The 20,962-nt window shown below is 38.2% G+C and overlaps 1 long non-coding RNA gene across 1 annotated transcript in view; it reads left to right on the forward strand.

Moving 5' to 3' along the window:
- Positions 1-20,962, forward strand: part of LOC138239149 (uncharacterized) — a 37,185-nt gene that overhangs the window by 14,334 nt on the left and 1,889 nt on the right. The window contains exon 3 of the long non-coding RNA XR_011189574.1: positions 18,834-18,870. This is a non-coding gene — a long non-coding RNA (uncharacterized lncRNA). The remainder of the gene's footprint in view (positions 1-18,833; positions 18,871-20,962) is intronic.

The following is a 20,962-nucleotide window of genomic DNA, read 5'->3' on the forward strand; positions in this document are numbered from 1 at the left end:
GTGAGTCAGGACCTCGGTTTAACGTCTCATCCGAAGGACAGCGTCTGTTTACAGTATAGCGTCCCCGTCACTATACTGGGGCATTATGAGCCACATGGACCGCAGGGTGAGCGCCCCCTGCTGGCCCCACTAACAGCTCTTCCATACTGTATAGGAAAAGCATGGTGGCACAGTGGCTAGCATTGCTGCCTCACAGTGCTGGGGCCCTGGGCTCAATGCCAGACCTGGGGTGCTATTTGCATGCAGTGTGTACAGTTTGCAGACCTGTATTTGAGTGGGTTTCCTCCGGGTACTTCGGTTTCCTCCTACAGTCCATAGAGGTAGGATGCGGACTTATGTGGCCCTGGATTAAATTTGTGCATATTTGCAGCTGTGTGTGACGTGCAACGGACTGGTGGATCCTGCCTTGTACCCATTGCTTGCTGGGATAGGTTCCATCTCCCCCACAAGTCTGAATTCGGTTAAACAGTTAGAAGATGTATACTGTGGCTGGATATATACTCCATAACTTACAGTATATACTTGGACAAAGCTGGCTTTGTTAGCTTTGACACATAAGGCAGAATAAGAAGAATCTTGAAATGAAATGAAATGTCAGGAGCTAATTTGTAAAGATAGAAAGCAGACTTCAAGACACTATGAGGTGCTCGTTCTGAGTTTAAGACAGCTCTGCCTTCAAGTCACTGCATGCTACTTTCCACAAGTTACATTCCTTGTTCTCTGTCCCCACATGACACTTAGAACCAAAGACTTATTGTCAGTGACTCTACACCAGCAGTTGTTCATGTTGGAGTTTATGTACTGTAAAGCATTTTAGATAACGTATCTTACAAACTGGATGTGCACATATCAAATTGTCTTTGTATTTTGATTTTGTTTTCATTGTTTTTCAAAGCTTTCAGATGGTTTACTACAAAAGGAGCTACAGAAATGAAAGTTCTTGTTATAGTGGGGCATTTTGCTGTAGCTGATGAAATTCAGGTGGAAGTGCTCTTTGTGGGGTGTGCTGGAAGAGACACGGAGTTATATAAAAGAAAACTGCTTACCTCATCGAGGTCTGTGAGACTACTGCTAGAACTTTCTAACATTGTAATGACAGAAACTGCACATAACAATAGGAGCAGGTGGGTAATGGAATCAGAGGCTGCTGAAATTCAATTAGAAGCCACTGCAGGCTTGAAGTCAGTGTATTATGCTGCTGGTTACAAAGTCCTGATGGAGCTGAGATAATATGAAGGAGTCAGTGCTTTTGTCAGCCCATCAAAGCTATTCTAATAAAATGAGCTCCCTAGGTCTTTTGGGGCAGGTCATGAAAATTAAATGCACTTCATTCAATTTCACATTTTTTCTCAAAATAACAATTTCCATGGCAATTTCTGCTTTTCAAATTTCATTAAGAGTTTCTAGTACATTAGCTGCCAAGTAAATCAAATTCTGATTCTCAAAGACACTACACTTAAACGAGCCATTCAAGAAACGGACCTGCTTTACTTTCATTAGTTTACGATGTGCACTTTCACTTATATTATAATGATGTGCACTTACCCTTATAATACCTTGTAGGCTTCTGTAAGAATTTTCGGATTTGTTTACATAATTACAGGGAAGAATCTATCAATAGGTTTCCAATGCAGAAAATGTTCACACTATCTTTTTTTCCCACCCTTTACTTTTCTGTGCTGTGGTTTAGTATTTTTTCACCTTGGAATTGCCAGTTTTTGTGTGGTTTTCATTTTGTTTTGGTTTCCAAACTCCAAATTCAAAGCGAGGTTGATTTGAGGGTCACAGCTCATTTACATGGGCCTAATTACCGAACAACAAACACTTGACCAACATGCAATGCCTGTCTGATGTCATCTGTCATCCAGTTGCCCCAATATTTGTGCTCTTTTAAAGGGGCTTCAACACTATCAATGTGTTTAATTGTCCAAACGGGAATAAAACTTAACTGACTTTATTAAAAATAAAGTTGTACTTATAGAACATAACACTTTGTATTGAGGCCAAAATATTACAGCTGGGTCTTTTGTGTTGGGGGAATGCAAAATCTTTTGCAACATGTTTATAGTATTGCTTAGGTACTTTGTTGCAAAAGTTTCACTTACAGTACATGTGGGTTCAAGTCCATATAAGCCCCCTAAGTGGTGTGATCACAATATTGCTAACCCATGAACACTCTAAATCTAAGTTTGTCGCTCGTCTCTCGGTGGCATGCCTATCCAGATTTCTCCTTTCCCAAGCCTTTTTTTTGGATGCCTTCCATTTCTTAATGGTCAACTGGACCGTGTTCAAAGAGAAAATAGTGATCTTAGAAATATTTTTATACCCTTCTTCAGATCTGTGCTTTTATATTGAGTTGTTTTGAAAAGCTCTTTGGTCTCCAAGATTGAATCTTTGCTTGACATTCACTGCCTGACTGAGGGTGCTTACAGATCCAGGTGTACTGTACTGCACACAGACTGAGGCCACTCAGGTAACTTTGTAGCTCATTTGTGCAATAAATTAATGTAAATGTGCTACAGCAAAGGATTTGAATACTTATGCAATAATTTTTCTTTAATATCATCTATTTTCTTTTTGTTTTTGCTTTGAATGTGGAGTAGGTTGTGTATTCTGTACAATATAATGCATTTTAATTGTTACTGTACTTCAGAGCATCACAGTTGCAAACTTTAAAGCAACAACATGCAAAAACTACACAAAGGGCATGAATGTATTCTGTATAAATTTGTGAACTGCATCAGAGTTACACAACAAGAATATATTGTTCTGTTTTAAAAATCAGATTTAATCAGTAAAAATCAAATAGGAAAATGTATAAATATTCCCCATATTGCGAGATGTATTGAATATGAATGCCTTTTATTCTGTAGGCAGTCTCAACAGACGTGAGCTATGCTATTTATATCAAGAAATGTAAGTGAGCTAACTGATCAAATCTGTGAGTTAACTCTGAAGAAAACAAATGAATTTACAAACAGTACCACCAACAACATATATTCTCATCTTGATTATATTCTGCTGTAAAACATAATCCAATTGCAAAGTGCAGAAAGGCTTAGACCTATATATTTTCTTTAGTAAATCTGTATTTAATGGTTACATTTAGCATGTTGTATATAGCAAAGCAGAATTTAAATTCAACCCCTCAAGGCCAGGAGAAGCAATGCAGCTTTATGCATAGTGTGTGTTTTTCTGGGAATTTAATCTCTTGTCCAGGCATCTGTATTTATTGAATTCAAAAAAAGTCTTAATGCAGGCCATTTTCATAAACATTTAACTCATCATGCAACTGGTGCTTTGTTAGTTTGTTATGAATTACAAAATATGCAGTAGACCTGAAATGTCAGCAAATGTCAGCTGTTGAAAATGCATGACTGAGCCACAAAAAAAAATTGTTTGCATATTGTATTTACATTAAATTGATTTTTCTTTTTTTCCCTTGTGAAGTGCTTTGAACAGGGGTCACGGCACCTCCACTGTTATTTCCAAAGTGGGAGAGGCAGTACTGTAACTGAGTTAGCTGGTCTCGATTCAAAAGTTGTTGTTTTTTTTAAATAATACTTCTATTGTATAACTTTTTTGAGAGACCTAGGGTATGCATTTGATATAATTGACCATGCAATCTTGTGAAACAAGCTTAGCAGTTTTCAGCTTGAAGCAGGCACTTCTATTTAAAGCACTCTCAACACTTCAAATCTGAGTTATTTGTCTGTAGTGTTGGAGAATTTCTTAGAACCCACTTGCTACTTTCAGAAGCCCATTATAGAATTAAGTGCAGGGGCTATTTTACTGTGAGGTGCTTTTAAGCACTTTATCAGTGCTGTTTCGAGGGTGCTGTTTCATGTCCATTTGCACTGTAACACTATTGTTATATTGTGCTGTATATCAATACTGGCTTGCAGGTTTGTGTGATGAATTGCTAAGCTTATTTTAGAGCCACGTTTCTTTGAAGACAGTGTTATAATGAGGAGATCTGCTTGCTGGCGATGGGAGATAGCAGTTTAATCATAGCATCAGAGCTGGATTTGCATATCACACATTAATTGGCATTGCACAGATTGCATTATGTAATGTTTTAGAACAGTTTTTTAGAACACATTTCATTCCCAGTGTTTAATTGTCACAAAATGTTCTAATTTGAAAAGGCATTTACCATTTTTTTATTGCTTCACTGCTTGTGAACTCCCACTGGTGAAACATGAGTAATAAAGGCAGATGATCTTTATCTACGGAAGGCTAGGTCATCCAGTGGTTGCAGAAAAAGGGCTTGTTCTTGGTTTATAAGCCCCAGATCTGTCATTCTCTTGCTGTGTGTTAACCAGAACTTGTTGATTACTGTACGTCTTGTGCTCTTTAAGTTATTCCACATTGCTCACTTCACTAAAGGTGTGAGCTACTGTAGATGAGCACCACAAGTCACAATTAAGGATATTGCAGTATTTAAATTCAAATCATAAGCAAGGCCATGCAGTAAGTCCCTTTTCACCAGCAGTCCAAAAGATTTCATATAGAAAAGGAAAATAAAATCAAACACTTTTTAGGGACACAACAATCAACTTTTACATAAACATTTTTCCTTCCCAATTTGCATTTTTTTAAAATATGTTCAGACAACAAAGACAAAACACAAATTTGTCTGTGGCATTCGTATGCTTTCCTTTATATTTTAATAGTCTAAACATAGTATACTGTATGTGGGAGTATCCTGGCAGTAGCAGTTAGAATTCATGCTTCTGGGTTCAGCAGGCAGACCTCCATCTTTGCTGCAGTTAGCCCTCTTACTTCAATACCTCACTGTGCCAAAACACATTAATGAGCTCTGGAAAACTGTACCACCTGTTCACTTCATTGTGTACCTGCTTATCTTTATAGTCTTGCAAAGAAAAGCAGCAGACAAAATGAATCACCATTGCCTTGCCAAACAGGGATATCCATCCTGGGTAATTTATTTTTGTGGGTTAAGAAAATAAATCAGACTCCATTTCAACAGGCATGACAGACACAGACGGCCTGTATGATGGAGAAAGCACTAATCAGGGTTGAAGCATACCCAAGTCAGCCCACACTGCCTTGGCCATTGTTTATAATTTATTTGCCTGTGGGTTTATTCAAAAGAGCTGTATTTGTACCCATTAATACAGTAAGACATGTAACTCAAGCATCCTTGGTAATGGGCACAACAGCAGTGTCCTGACCAGGGTTTGAACCCCAAGCCCTAAACAATACTCTGAACTGCTACCTTCTGTGTCATCCCTGCCTTTCAAACTACAGTCTCCTTCCCGGCACCCTGTACAATAAACTGAATGCCACTGAGAGATAAAAAAAGAAGACAGAGAAAAGCTGAGACTATGCTTTATTAGGGGACGGTTGCTAAGTAACCTAAAACATCAGGAGTGATCAGCAGAGGCTGAGCACCAGCATGTGTATAATAATGTTTTCATATTCCAGTGTAAATGCTAGGGTGGAAAATGGGGATAGAGGTGTGTTTTCACTGACTGCTTGCTGAGGAGGCTACACCAGAGCCCTTTCCAGATCACTGCTGGGATCCTGATTCCGAACATTTTTCTCTCCCTTCTGGGATTGGCCATTTAGACTGTTATGCGGCCTATTCTGACAGAATAAGAAAGAAAGCTGCAAAACATACTTATTAACTATTGAGACATTACAGGTCATTGTCATTGGCACACTTTCTTTCTGTGTGAAAAAGCAGGACCCTGGCACCCACTTTTAAATTAGCTTGCCGATTTTTTTGAAAGCCAGAAACCTGTAATACTATGGTGAACTGTATTATGTCTTACCTGAGCCTGGATTTATTTGTTTTTCACATTGTCACATATGGAAGGTTTTTAGGTTATTTTTGCAATAAATACATGTGAAACTATAATTTCTAACTATTTACTGTACATATATACTGGATGCAGACAAAATAGCACTACAAATCCTATCTATCCCCTTGCTATACTTCAGCATCTCAAAGGCTTAAATAAAGTATGAAGAAAAGCAAACGTAAACAGCAACACTTTGAGATGAAGATGAAACATTCAGGACCATGTCCCATCTTCCTCTTTGTCTTTCACTCTGCGATCTGCCGTCTGCTTCTTCAGTCCCAGCGTGGGCCACAGCTTTCCTCTGTGAAACAGCAGAAGTGATAACTGTATTGAGCTGCAGTGCCCACTGAACTTGGCATCTCGCTTGGAGGGACAGCAGAGGGGGTGATCACAGAAATAAAGGGAGCCAGCTCTGCACAGTGTGACTGACTCAAGACCTCCGTTCTAATGAGCAGCTTCTTCTTGGGCTGCAATGGAGACCTGAGGTGACAACAAAATACCAGGCAATTTACTCTGAGGTTCATCTGTTATTTATTAGCTTCTAGTTCTTTCCTCTACCTGAAAAATCAGATTTATTGACAACAAGAATAAAAAGGCAGTGCATGCAGAAAGCAGGAGCATGTACAATAAATATATAATGGGTGGAACTATACTAAAGGAAGCTATTTAAAACATTTAAGTGTTTAATTTCTTTTGTTATCATCCTGAACTAGACAGGATGTGTGGGGAAGTAATATGAAAATTATACAATGCACTATACCTTATTGAGACTAAATGAGAATTATGCAGAATTATACCAGAGGATCCATAGTAGCCAAATGTTTAATTGCTCTCACCTGGAGAAATACAGTAAGAATCATGTAACTTGTGACACACAGCTTCATGCTTACTTGGAACTGCTGGCTTTGATAAAATCTGCCCACAGTTCGTCAGAGTTAAGAAATGGATAGTATTAGATGTGCAACCAGATGGAAGAAGAGTAACAAGTATAATGATGTATCCTAGACTCATTTTAATATACCGTACTAACTTATTAACAAAACATCTCACAGCTAACATACAATTTAAATGAATTTAACATTAGCCCATTCAACAAAAATCTGTTCACCATTGTATTGCCAGATATTCTAACCTAATCCTATCCCGTCCTAATGGATGTGGTTTCAGTCTAGTACCTTGGATGTTTTTAGTATTTCTAATTTTAGAACCCGTTAGCTATTCCCCAGCTAGCGAGAGTGCCTGAATTCACTGCATTATGATTATTATTTATGGTCTACAAAAGCCTGTTTCTCAACCTGGCAATTAGAACTCCCATTTGTTTCTAAAGGGATCATGTGCTTAAAACCAATCAGAGGAAGTGTGTTTACTCCTGTTTAAATTCAGCTCAACTACTGCAGGGTCCGGCACAGCCAATACAAATAAACAAGCCATGCACTCACAGATACACAATGTCAAACACAGCAATAAAAAGGCACTAATCCACAGAATATATTAGCCATTGAGTAAGACAGTGTTTAATGACAAATGTGCAGTTTACATCTAAGCACTGACCAGGCATTCCTAAAGCATTTAGCAGAGAGGGATTCACAGGTCACGGGGGACATTATGCCTTTTCTTGTGAGGTGAGTCGAACCATTTTTCCATCACATCTCTCCATGAGATGTGGTCAGCTTTGCGAGACATTAAGCCCGAGGCTTGTCATGGATTTTACATTTAAAAGAGATTACGAGGCTAATGCAGTAATCAATACCTAACAATAACGCTATCTTTAATCGCCATATAGGAAACATCCCACTTAGTTTTGATCTGGCATGTCTTAAGATTATCTTGTCCTTAGCTCTGGACTGCCGAATCCTGTGGAATGAAGCTTTTTTTCCGCAGAAGCGTGTGAGTGTGTGTGCATACTTCTTAAGCGCTGACGGCCAGACAAATAACGTTATTAGCAAACCCCGTGGGAGGAGGTAGGGATCTTACTGGTTCTTAACTGCTTACAGTATATCCTATGGATCAAGCTCCTTTAATGCATGAACGAACAGACCTCTAATGTCATCCTGACGATACACTTCTTTACAATTAATAATTCAAAATTAAATTGCAAACGGAAACATTTCAGTTGGGAAAAGAATGCATACTATTTTAATGTCATACAAGAGCTACAGTATAGCATAAATGCAGCTGTGTTTTTTGGCTATATGGCCTTACTTTGAATGAGATAAAAAGGAAGCTTATAAATAAAGCAGCCGTCAGCAAAGAGGACAATTTTGTTAAGGCAAATTGAGGTCTACCCACTCAACTTCCGTCTGCCTTTTCTGTTTCAGAAATACCAATACTCACCGTATTACCAATACTCAGTCTTGTCATAGATTTGCATTGCCAGTGCAAATGTTATCTACTTAACTGAATCAGAATAACGGAATAACGGACATAAATCAAACTTGAATTATGTCATATACCCATTGATGTGCACTCATAAAATATTGTTTTGAAGGATCTTAAAACAGGACATTGTATGGATTTGATCAGTGGTGAGAGTTCTCACCTGGAATCCATACATCAAGACTACACAATACATTTGGATAACCTTGACTGGGATGTACCCCAAAAAAATGTATTTGCAGGCTTTGTTTGTCGTACTAAATGGCTTCTGATGATGGTGATCTTGAACAAGAAAATAGTTGGTGCTTTCCAAATCCTACCAAAAACTGTCAGGATAATAAAAATGAAGTTTTTGATATGGTGCACCAAGGCTTATTGTATTGCAGTCATGACCCTATAAGACTTCCAGACAAGATTAAGAATTTACAACTGAAATTCTTCTCTCTGTGTCTCTTTCTTCCTTTCTCCTGCGTGTGAATGGAAGTTTATGTTATCATAAAACATCAACGCATAAATAACATACGTTAGTTTGTCAGTTTGTTTCAGTGGAGCTGGAATGGAAAGCAAGTAATGATCAGCAGGACCTGTACGAATGTCCCTGAATGGCCATGAATCAAACACAAAAACACAGGGAAGACACTTAATAAGATGACAGAGTTTAAACACAAACAGCTGTACGTCTCAGAGAGAAACTGCTTAAGGCTCCAGATGCACTCTTTTTGTGAAATCTCTACTGAAGAATGCCTTATAAAACAGACATCTGTGACCACATGCTTGGTCTACAATAGATGCAGAGAACAGCAGCAGATTTATTAAAAAAATACTCTTTCAAATCCTGCAGGAACTGACTTATTTTTTTACGATTTTCATTTGTTTGAGATTTTGGAACGCATTTTTACTGCTGCCTTGCATGAAGATCTTTGTGAAGTTTATATTTTTCTCCACAGCCAGATTGTTTTCTCTGTTTGTTTAAATAAAGACTGTGCAAGAGGCAAAACTGAGCATTTGTAGATAGCAAGGGATTGTATTATAAAGGGAAATTAAACTCCATTTGTGGCAAACAACAGAAATTTACAGAGCAATTAAAAGGGCAATTAAACATAATTTTCTCTGTTTCTCCGTAATAGCTGTTAATGATAACTAGCTTTGTGATGAGACAGGAGTGCCTAGCTCCAGACTAATCCAGCTGAGCCTCAGCACTCTGTTATTTACAGTCATTGATTCTGGTACTTTTACCGGTTGCTTTATATAAAAATTTGTCTGCAATTTTATGCTGTTGTAAATAGTGCAGAAAAGATGCTGCACACAACAGGGAGTCTCCAAGACCATTTCACTCTGAAACAGCACTCAGGACAATTTGTTTTCAAATGAGAATGGTCATTTCTGAAATATTCAATAACAAGCAATAAAGAGTATTAAAAAACATAACAGCCACTTAAATAATTTAGGTGTTTTTATTTTTCTTCCCATTTTTGAGTTATGAATTTTTAGCCTTTAGCTTTGAGATTTGCAGTCTCTCCTGTTAGCCCTGTGGTTTGCATACAGCAGCTCCACAGGGTCAGATTGATCAGTGACATCTACTTTCCAGAGGAGGGATCTGAACTGCATGCAGACAACTGCTCTGTCTCATTTATTACGCTTTCCCCTTCCCCTCTAAATGACTGCAAATTCCAAAATGCTATACTTCATTAATTTTTAGAGCTAAGAGGCACATAAAGATGGTAATCAAATCTATCGTGATTTAGTGCCAATGAAGGCCCTGCCATCGTTCACATGACACTCTGTGTGTGCTCTGCTGTCAGAGATGCACAGCAATGTTTAGTGCAGGACAGTATATTTCAAAATTTTGGAACTGGAAATATCATAGGAAACAGTCAGACGTTCAGTCAGTCATTAGACAGTCAGTTAAACTGTTTTCTTTTTCAGATAAATGTACAGGAATAGAATTTTGAATTCTCCATTTTTATTGACAAAATAAACTAAAGAAAGTCACTTGCTATTTATTTGTTCTACTGTATTTGATGGAGTTACGACAGAAGCTACAACAGAAATTTGAGAGGAAGGTTAGATCATCATCTTAAACACTTTAGTTCACCTACAGTATGTAGAGTATATAAGTCTCAAACCCAGGGCTTATTTTTGCATTTCTCTCTTGCATCCCCATTTCCACCCTTGCAGCAAACACCCTAGCTGAATCTTCACAAAAGTAAGTATTTGGGCCGCCTATCCAGCCTCTGATTGACTGCTATTCTTGTAGCAGTCTGTCAGCGGCTGGTAGACTGTTATTCTTTAGGCTTGCTGAATACTTTGCACACATTTGTCTTTCTCTCACATTCATTAGGATCTAACCGGACTACCTGAAATACATGTAAGAGAAAGGCTGTGTGGTCAATTAATTGCTACTAGCGAATTGATTGGATGAATTTATACAGCCATGTCTTGAAAGAAGCCAGGATATCTGGTGGAAAGAATGTGAGACTTTCACAGTTTGTGTTAAACCCTGGTGTTCTCCTGTATATACAGTATGTCAATGTTAATGGTAAAGGGACTCCATTGGCTTGACCTTGTCAAAGTCTACTGTATACTGTATGTGGATGTACCTTTAATCCAAGCAAAGATCCAACATGTTAGCCAAGCAAGTGTCCTTACTGGTTGAAAAAGATGTGTTCCATGAAAGAGATGTTACTTTTACATTGCATTAGCATTTGTTAATCTCATATGAATGGTACATAGTGCATTGTGTTCATTCATTCTTCTACCAATGCAGTAGTTTTGACTTTTCTTCCAGAGAGAAACCAAAAGTGAATTCAGATGTAATGTGACCAGCTGCCAGATGAGGTGTGTGTATATAATTGGTTCCCAAAAGCAGTTCGGAAGGAAGGATATCTGCTGGTTTTCATTCCATCTGAGCTCTTGTGCTAATGTACTGTTTGCTTTTAATTTATTTTTTGCTGGTTTAGTTGTTTCTATACTCAGACCCTTTTTTTCTCCAAAATCGCTGACTTTAAGATTGTTGTTTCAAAAACTTTACAATAGAGAATCTAAGAATCTCTTTAACTTGCTCTTAAGAGTGTGCTCATAGACAGATGGTTTGATAACCATAAATTAATGATGACCAGACAGATGTAGGAATGACAGATTATCAAACACACATTTGTATCTAGAATCAGGATCTATTAGGGTCTTTGAAATTAATTCTCCAGAGGACTATTCTCACTCTGTTTTCCAGATTTATGAAAACATGGTAGAAATACAGTATAACACACATCCCTCTTATTTACAGACTGTCAGTGAGTTTAATAAATTAACAGAGATTTATCCTCGAAAACCCAGTTTTGGACAAGGAGAATCCACGTATTGTAGCTCAGGAAAATCATGCAGGAGATTGGTCTTACATCTGCAAACCCAACCAAATGCAAAACGTGACAGGACGCTGGGAAAAGTCAAGTTCGAAAAGGCAGAAAAGCAGTGGGGGATTCGGATTTCTTTGGACAATAGGTTATACACTGTTTCCAGGCTTGTGTTCAGGGCTACTCTTTCAACTGCCAGTAAAAATAACCTGGGTCCTGCGGGTCCAGCTGACTGGCTGTCCTCAGGGAGAGTTCTGCTTACTGGCGGAAAGAGACCAAACCATATAGAGCAGAAGTGGCCACTACAGAAAACAAGTTTGTACAGCCAGTGGGGCTGTAAGGGTGCAGCATGGGACACAAGACCATGCTCTCTGCACAGGCAGTCAGAAAAAATTACATCTTTTACAGTGAATAAAAGAGACAAATAAAACAATTTATATAAAAAAAAATCTAGGCTGGAATGATGCAGAATTTGACAGGCCAAGCCTATGCCTTATCTTTGCCTAGGAGACTTTAGTACAGAAAAGACTCATGTGGCAGAACATACAGTATTTTAATTAATACGCTGCAAAGGCTAGGACGGTTACAAGAGGTGTGGAGAATGGTCTAAACCAGTGGTCACATTTCTGGGACACTATTCGTCTGTGGTCTGTGCTGAGAACTTCACACACTTCCTCTGTGGTACTGTGTATCGGACTCACTCCCCTTCCATCACCTTTTTCCCTTTCAATTATCTCCCTTGGTGTTTTATGTCAGAAGCTTCCTTTCTTATGAGGAAATCTCAGCTCGTAGAAAGAAGAATCTATAGCTCAGATGGCAACAGCCTTTCCTTAATAGGTTGAAAAGAAGAAAATGAAACCTTGTGTAATTACTTGATTCATTCAGTATTAATAAGTGTATATAATTTCCCTTTAGGCATGCTTTATTGCACATTATCATATATGTTATATAGACCAACCAAATAAATTACTGCCCTTTTTAAGGCATTAGCGCCTTTCTCTGGTACAGTTCATGTGAACATTCATGTTTTTGAATGGGGCAACAGAAATTAACAATGCACAATCTGAAACATCTTGTTCATGCCTTATATAGTGTGCTCCTGCTGCACACCTAGTACCAGACCTTTTCTAAGATAACTTAAATAAGCAAGTCGAATAAACTGGCCATTGCACCAGAGGACAAATTTCAATATGACACCCTTTGGCTAATTTAATATCTTTAATCCTACTTTTACAGGGGATGATAATTTACAAGACTAACCCTGAGGATACCTTTTTTGTTCTTTAATATTATTTCATTTTGAATAATTCATAAATAAAAAACAACTACGAATTAATCTGATTTCCCCAGATTATACTAATTTTAAAATCACCCAGGAGATTTAGTATAAAGATCATGCTAGACAGTGGAGAGAGAGATATGGACAAGTCATTATTTATTTTCTCAATCATTTGCTTATCCATTACTTAGGAAATACATCACAATATATTTCTATTTTAGGTAAAGCGACACTGCAACCTGATGCAAATCATCTGATTAATATTAATATATGAGAAATATTTAGCCAATCTGAATATGGTTTATACTGTATCATGAGAAGAGCTTCATGCATTGTTCTGATGATCATGTAATGAACACAGGCCTCTGAGATGAAGAGATGGGACTGCAAAAAGGGGTCCTAGTGGACATGATTACCATATAGGCATGATAGAAGCCATTCTAAAGGGAAATCATTACCAGGATTGTGTTGTACATATGTGTGTATCTCTTCACCCTGGACATCTGTAGTGGGAATGAGAAGTGGAGTGGGGAAGAAACTGGAACACACTGTTTGGTGAGACTTGGAGAGGAACTCTTCTCCCTGTTATACTGTGTTCTGCTGCCTAGCAGAACTGTGAGCTCACCTGGCCATGGCAAATAAAGAACAGCAATTAAGAGCAGAGATTCCTGTCTCTGCAGTCTTCAGAGCCCACATGAGCACTTTTAACTGCTTTTAACTGCTGCAGTAATTTAGTAGTCATCTGCTTTGATTTCTAATTAGCACAAGTTTTGTTCTCCTTATACAACACTCTTCTGTAACACAGATATACAGTAAAATGCTTTTTAAGATAATTACAATTTTCCCACCATCCTCCTTATTTCCATGTTAGATTATTTTTAAATAATAATAAAACACATCCATGTATAATGTACATAGTGACATAAGAGGGGAGCTGCATCATCATGAGAGGAACAGACAGGGGTTAATTCAACTTGGATAAGTAGAGAAAGGAGAAAAAACAATGTTTAGGCTGTGGAGAGTTCTACGTATACTGTAAATGTGCAAAAATATAGGTCTTATTTTAAAATAATTGATGAGAGGTTCAGCTTTTGCATTTCTTTTAAGTTGTTCTTGCTATGTTTTCTCTTGTAAGGACGTTATACTGGGGATTAAAGTAAGTTCACATCAGGCAAACATGATCTTGAGTGCCTACTGTAAATCCTGTGAGACGCAAACACAGTTTTACCTCTGGTTTATGTGATATTTCTAGCTCTCATAAAATTAAGATTTTTAAACAGCTCTGTCCAGTGCACATTACAATAAACCTGGTGTTACATCCCTATGAAGGTAATTTTGCTACCCTGAAACTCACATCTGGCAACCCACTGAAGCTCAGCAGGTGTGAGCCTGGTCAGTACCTGGATGGGAAAACCTCCTGGGAAAAATTAAGGTGTCTGCTGGAAGAGGTTTTAGTGGGGCCAGTAGGGGGCACTCACCCTGTGGTCTATGTGGCTCCTAATGCCCCAGTATAGTGATGGGGACACAATTCTGTAAAAAGGTGCCATCCTGCTGATGGGACATGAGTTCCTGACTCTCTGTGGTTATTAAAAATCCCAGGGCGTTTCTCGAAAAGAGTAGGCGTGTAACCCCGGCGTCCTTGCCAAATTTCCCATTGGCCCTTACAAATCATGGCCTCCTAATAATCCCCATCTCTGAATTGGCTTCATTACTCTGCTCTTCTCCCCACTGATAGCTGGTGTGTGGTGAGCATTCTGGTGTACTATGGCTGCCGTCGCATTATCCAGGCTGATGCTGCACATTGGTGGTGGAGGAGAGTCCCCAATACCTGTAAAGTGCTTTGAGTAGAGTGTCCAGAAAAGTGGTATATAAGTGTAAGCAATTATTATTACTAAAATGAATCCATGTAAAGCTGTGTGGCTCCCACGAAACTGAGTTTTCTCATACACGATTCAAAACTTAAATGAATGTGATATAGATAAGCTTTGACCTACAGTACATAATACTTGTGTGTCTTGACAATAGGTTCCAAATTTCTAGCATTCATCTTCACCATAGAATCAAGACAATGAGTAGTGTAAGGTCAGCATCAGCAGAGTTCAGTGCAGAAGGTCTCCTTCAGTCCAAGAGCTGTTTCTGGTTGCTATTAAGGTCTTGTTTGAATTCCTATCCATCCTATTCCATCCTGTATACTCAATCAGAGCTCTAGCAGCTATTTTCTCAAAGGATGTTTAGGCAGTTGAATGAGACCTTCAATCCTCTTGGTCTCCATGCCATTGGATCAAGATCACGCTCTGTCAAAATACAGTAAGTGCACAACTGGGTCTCCAAATAAAAGATGTACCGTAACACACAGGTGTCTTCCAACACATTCTCCAAGTTCTTAGTGACTAGTTAATGTTGATGGGAGGGGGACAGTGTAGAAACAATGTCCATAGAAAAGCATTCATACTATTTTAGAAGATCTCAAGACAAATATCACCAAAGCCAGGGTTGGCACAAGTTAAATAAGTTAGAAAACCTACAGAGTATCAGAAGGCAATTCATGCAAATATTGAGGCAATATGTTCTCAATATGTTTTGATTGATAGATGTGAATGCATTTGTTTCTGTCTTTTTCCTGATAACATTAACAGTGCCCTGAATGTACATTCGTATACTGTACAACCTTGTCCGGGTTCACCTTGCGAAAGAGAGTTTCATGGCTCACCTGCAGCTTTGTTGGCATCGGGTTTTCTGAATTGAGACAGAGCCATGAGGTAATGGCAAAGTCTATTCCTGATCCCCAGATTTCACTATCGACGTTGTCAATCCCCTATTTACATTTCATTACTATATCAGCTATGGTAGAGGCATTTTTAAAAAGGCCAGCTTGGCTTAAAGTCTCATCATCAACTTGTTCTTTCTTAGACAGGCACCAAAGCACCTTAAATCCCTGTCTGAAAATGAATTGAACACATGCCACAGCTAAGCTTTCATCGGACTTGTATTCTTTTCTTAATTTGATTTATTATTTTGCAAACAGGAGACACAGCAGTACATTGGCAGAGACTGTACACTGCACAAAATTAGTTTATTGATTTTTTTTTCTTTAGATAGAATATTTTTGGTTATGTTATTTTAAATAAATGTCAGTAGAGGACAGGCAGTTCCAAAACACATCGAGACAGTTTTGATGCATTTTCAAATATTTTCTTTTTCTTGCATAAAACCTAAGTTAAATGTGACTGTCTCAAAAGTGTGAGGAACTGGTTTCCTTCTACTTCCATATTGTGCATCAAAACCCAGTGTCATCAATAGTAGCAATCAGTCAGTTTTGTTTTTGTTTTTTGGCCCACTATCCACTATCAGCTCTGATCAAAAGTGGAGATTAGTGTTGATAGGTGTGCATGTGTAAAATAAAAATGGAGTTTTGTATATGTACTGATATTGATGCAATAAATGCTTTGTAGATCTCAGAATTCGATACTTTATCTGCCCAGTACCTCTGAGTGCCCAATCTGCAGAGCCCACACAAGCAGCAGATAAGACCACGTGACACTGGCCTCCCACTGTTGGAGACATATTTGGAGTTCTTATTTACTTATTTCATTCTATTGTACCAGATGGGAAATTTGCTTTGCAGACAGGTAAGATACATAATGCAATACACAAGACATTTAACACAACATGAACCCACTAACTAATAAGAAACTCACATGTAAGGTATGAAAGAAAATAAATATATAAATAGAGTAAAAAACACAATTCATTGTCCAAATTAAGAAGGTTGATAGGTGTGGGAATAAAGGAAAACGTAGTTCTATTGCACATTACCCAGGAAGGAGCTCAGATTCGCTGTGTGTGCAAGGGTGGTTTTCGGTAGTGAAGTCACCATAGACGTCTTATCTCATGCAGCGACCTACAGTAATAAACTCTCCCCTTCTAAATTTCTAACAGCAGTGTGGGCTGCATGGTTTAAAGAGGAACTAAAAGTTAGAAAGAATCAGCATTGATGAGTGCATTTCAAACCACAATAAAAGTCAAATGAAAACAGTGACTTGTAAAACCTTCAATTTACATCACAAAATAGAAATTTCCAGGTAAGCACAGCACCGTGTTCTGTGATTCTGTACAAGGCAACAAAACCTGTGGTGATGTGTTGTGGCCTTATTACATTGTAAACAAGCAGGCTTGTGAATACATCTCTTTTAATCCAATAGAAATATTGCTTTAAATTTCAAGACGCTTTTGCTGAAAAAATACTACTTACTTGTTAACTCTGCATGCAGATCCCGTTGGAACATTTCTGTGGCTAAATGTCTGCTACACAACCTGAAGTTATTCGCTTGTACTGTATGTCACATTACATTAATCATTACAGTGACTAGTGAGAAGGAAGGGCCACATCACATGGCAATCTGTGGAAACTCGAATGCCAGTTTGAGACAACATGGTGATTTAAGAGTACTTTCACAAAGTTAATGATTTTGTGCTTAATTCGAAATCTGTACATTTTTCTATAACATCAATGAATTAATTTTGTTACTGATATTTAATAACCAGTCTGAGAGATTGGGACTGCAGTTCCCCTGCAATCAGCCCTAAACATACATCCCACACAAGTAGGAGAAAAGCTCACCTGGCCAAAGGCTTGACTTGAGAAGAATGCTCATGCACCCGAAGAAGGCTCCACAGGTGAAATGTTGTTTCTTTTCTTCTCTTTTGAGCATGGAATAAACCTTAATTTGTTCCTTTGCAGCCTATGCATCCTGACACAGCCACCTACCTGAACTACTTAATCTGTATGAGGCTTGGATACTGATGGCATTGGCATTGTCAATCACTTATTTACATTTCATTTACAGTAGGACCAAGAAGTTAGGACTTGGGTATCATGTCACCGTACTGTAAGAGTCAGTTCTTATATTGTACATCCACTACTAATACAATTCTGAAGCCAAGTTTTAAATGCTATCTGAGGCATACACTGAAAGACTAGTCCCTACCACAAGGATTTGGATGCTTTAGAAAAATGAGGACAATCATGAAATCATGGATCATCAGCTTCATTATACACTAGGTGCAATTTTACAACTTCTATACTCCATAGCAAACTCAGCATTTCTCCACATCACTGTGCATGTTCAAAGTCATATTTGGTGCCAGGAAACCACAGCCCATACTGTATAAATGCCAGACTGGCTACCCAAGAAGACTAATCATTGAATGAAGGGGATTTTAACACTCTTAGAAAAACAAGACCATGCTGAGCCTGTTCTGTAGTGTTGCTAGTAGCAGTAGTTGCTGATGACAATTTTATGGGTGGTTGTTTAACTGGAAGGGAAATTGAGTTTTTCACATATTCAATTTACATCATCAACTGTAAATTGAATTGTTTACATTACAATACAATTCAGTGCAGCAGTATTGTATATGAAGACTTGCTTGGCAAACAACATTATTTCCAATTACCCAGTTCAAAACAAAAACTTAGTTTTTCAATACACATAGGGTATAAGAGATAAAATGATATAATGGTACTGAATTATCTCAGCAATGTTTCTATCACCTGATAAATACTCAACAGTGAAGGATTCAAATGCCATTGAACACTGAATCCATCTGTCAGCATGACTAACAGAAAATGTTGATGGGCAGCTAAAAGCACTGACTATCAATATATGACAATGAACAGAGCTAAGAATCAGGTGAGTGAGTGATTCACTTCCTGTCTTAGCACATTTTGGTTTCCAATACAAGTTGATTTCTTCTTTTCATTCTCGTAGAAGAACTTTATTACATTCTATCAGATCATTTCATTTGCTCTCTCTTGTGCTGGTTGAATTGAAGACACAATTTGTTTGTATTTTTGGATCAGTCCTGTGGGTGGAATGAGGGTGCAGTGGTTAGCTTGGCTGCCTCACAGGGCTGGAGCCCTGGGTTCAATTCCAGATCTGGGGTGCTACCTGTGTGGAGTCTGTATGTTCCCCTGTGTTTTTTTTGTGTTTCCTCCAGGTGCTGTGTTTTCTTCCCACAGTCCGAAAACATACTGGTAGGTTAATAGGCTTTAACGGAAATTATCTCTGGCTTTGGTGTGTGTCTGTGTTTGTGTCTGTCCAATCTGCAATAGACTGGTATCCTGTCCATGCTGTACCCTGCCTTCCACTTGCTGGGATAGGCTCCAGGTCCACTGTAACCCTGAATTAGAAAAAGAATGGATGAATATCCTTCTTGCAGTCCCAGTACAAAGTGCTTTAGTTTAGAACATGGGAACATATGAAAGGTAATCAAAACATTTTTTCATTCAGGCTTATAGAATTAAGAAAGGAACAATTGCAGCTTTAAGTCTGAATTATCTTTCATCTTCATGCACATACTGTAGTCATTGTGAACATCTGACAGCCTAAGGTAAGAGGCAATCAGTATGGAATAATTGTTCAGGTTTTTGTTAACTGAAAATGCTTTTTTTTGACCAGATGATTCTATTGAGATTTATTTTACAATACAACCTGGGAAAAAAACACTTTTTAAATCAGGGCATTTTACTAGAGAAATCGGAATGAAGTGCTTTCCTCAAAGGCACAACAGCATTGTCCCACCCCGAATGTGAACCTGATCCTCTCTGATCTCATATATGGTATACAGAATCATATACCATGCAGTGCAGAAATTGAAACAAAAATGTCTAGTGGGGTTATGTCAGGTTTATATTTTCAACCTTTAGTCTGTTAATTAGAGACATGTGATTTATAAAAAAAAATAAAATAAAATCCCCATTCAGGATAAACAGTGCTGAAGCAGCCCTGTTAACACAGAGTAATGTTTGTGTCTGCTCAAAAGCAATCTAATATCTTGTGAACCTCCCTCAGAAGGTACACTGAAGCTTGGCACAGCTGATAGGCAACTTTGATGGATATATTTTTTTGCTGCGAATTGCTGGTTTAGCACCCAGGGGAAAATACATTTAAGAAACCTTAATGTACTGGTACTGATGGGAAAGGCTTTTATTAGCCTGCAGTCTGTTTTATTTATATGTATTTGCTGCCTCTTAAAAGTGCAGATCCGGTTTGGTAGGATGCAGAATGCACTGATTGAAGTTATACTTTAGATGTACTGTACTTCTGAAGAGCTTTTACATCTCATAATGTTGACCTTGGTTTCATTGTTGAGAAGACAAAGCGAGAATGATCAGAAAGAGCCTCAACACAAACACAATTTGAATTAAACTTCAAGACCTTTAAAGTTATAGTTATATATTAAATGTGCCAAGAAAATTGTATTTCAAACTTTTTCCCCCAAATTCAAACTCTCAACATGACAATATTAAAAAGAAACAAAAACAGTATTTTATTAGTATAGAATAGTATTTCTGTCTCTGTTCTCAATGAAGGGTTTCTCAATTTGTTTCCATAGCAGAAAAACAACAGAAATGAAACTCATCATGAAACTAGGTTCACACCATCCCTCTACTCTCAATGACCGACCTATTTTCGTGTAATCTTCTCTATTCTCATGCAGGTTTTGACTTCACACCTTTCTTCATCCTTCTCCACTTTGCACTTCCTGAGTGACCTCTGTGCCTCCCTGCCTCTCCTGCCTCTTCCCCTCTCCCAGCTTTTGTTCTTCTGTGTGAATTCAACTTTACTGTCTGCCCTGTCTTTCTCACAACTGAAGAAGGCTTCACAGCCGAAACGTTGTTTTCTCTCTTCTCTTTTCAGCATATAATAAATCTATTACTTGTTCCTTACAATTTATTCGTATTCCACACATTGCATTAGATAGCTCACCAGGCATGCGTCTTGATTGCAGGGTTAAAAAATGAAGAAATCACCAAGAGATTGCCCCATTAAACAATTCAGCTGCACTTAATAGACGCTTGTTTGATGTAGTATAATTGTGTGAATGTATGTGAAATTATTTGGATGCGTATGTGCTTGTTACCAGGAGCTCCTGGCTCTTGGTAGCCAGGCATTTGTAATAAGAGGGCAGCCCTCGTTTCCGTGCAGAAATGTGTCTAATTAAAATGAAATGCATTGTCAAGACCCAAGACCAAGTGTGGTGCTTCAATAAATAGCTCTTTCTGCTTTTTTTTATATTAGTGTTGATTTTTTTGACAACCGCCCCCTTACAAAAGACATTTTTAT

This window comes from Lepisosteus oculatus, chromosome 5 (assembly GCF_040954835.1).
Source record: "Lepisosteus oculatus isolate fLepOcu1 chromosome 5, fLepOcu1.hap2, whole genome shotgun sequence".
In the NCBI taxonomy this organism is placed as follows: Eukaryota; Metazoa; Chordata; class Actinopteri; order Semionotiformes; family Lepisosteidae; genus Lepisosteus; species Lepisosteus oculatus.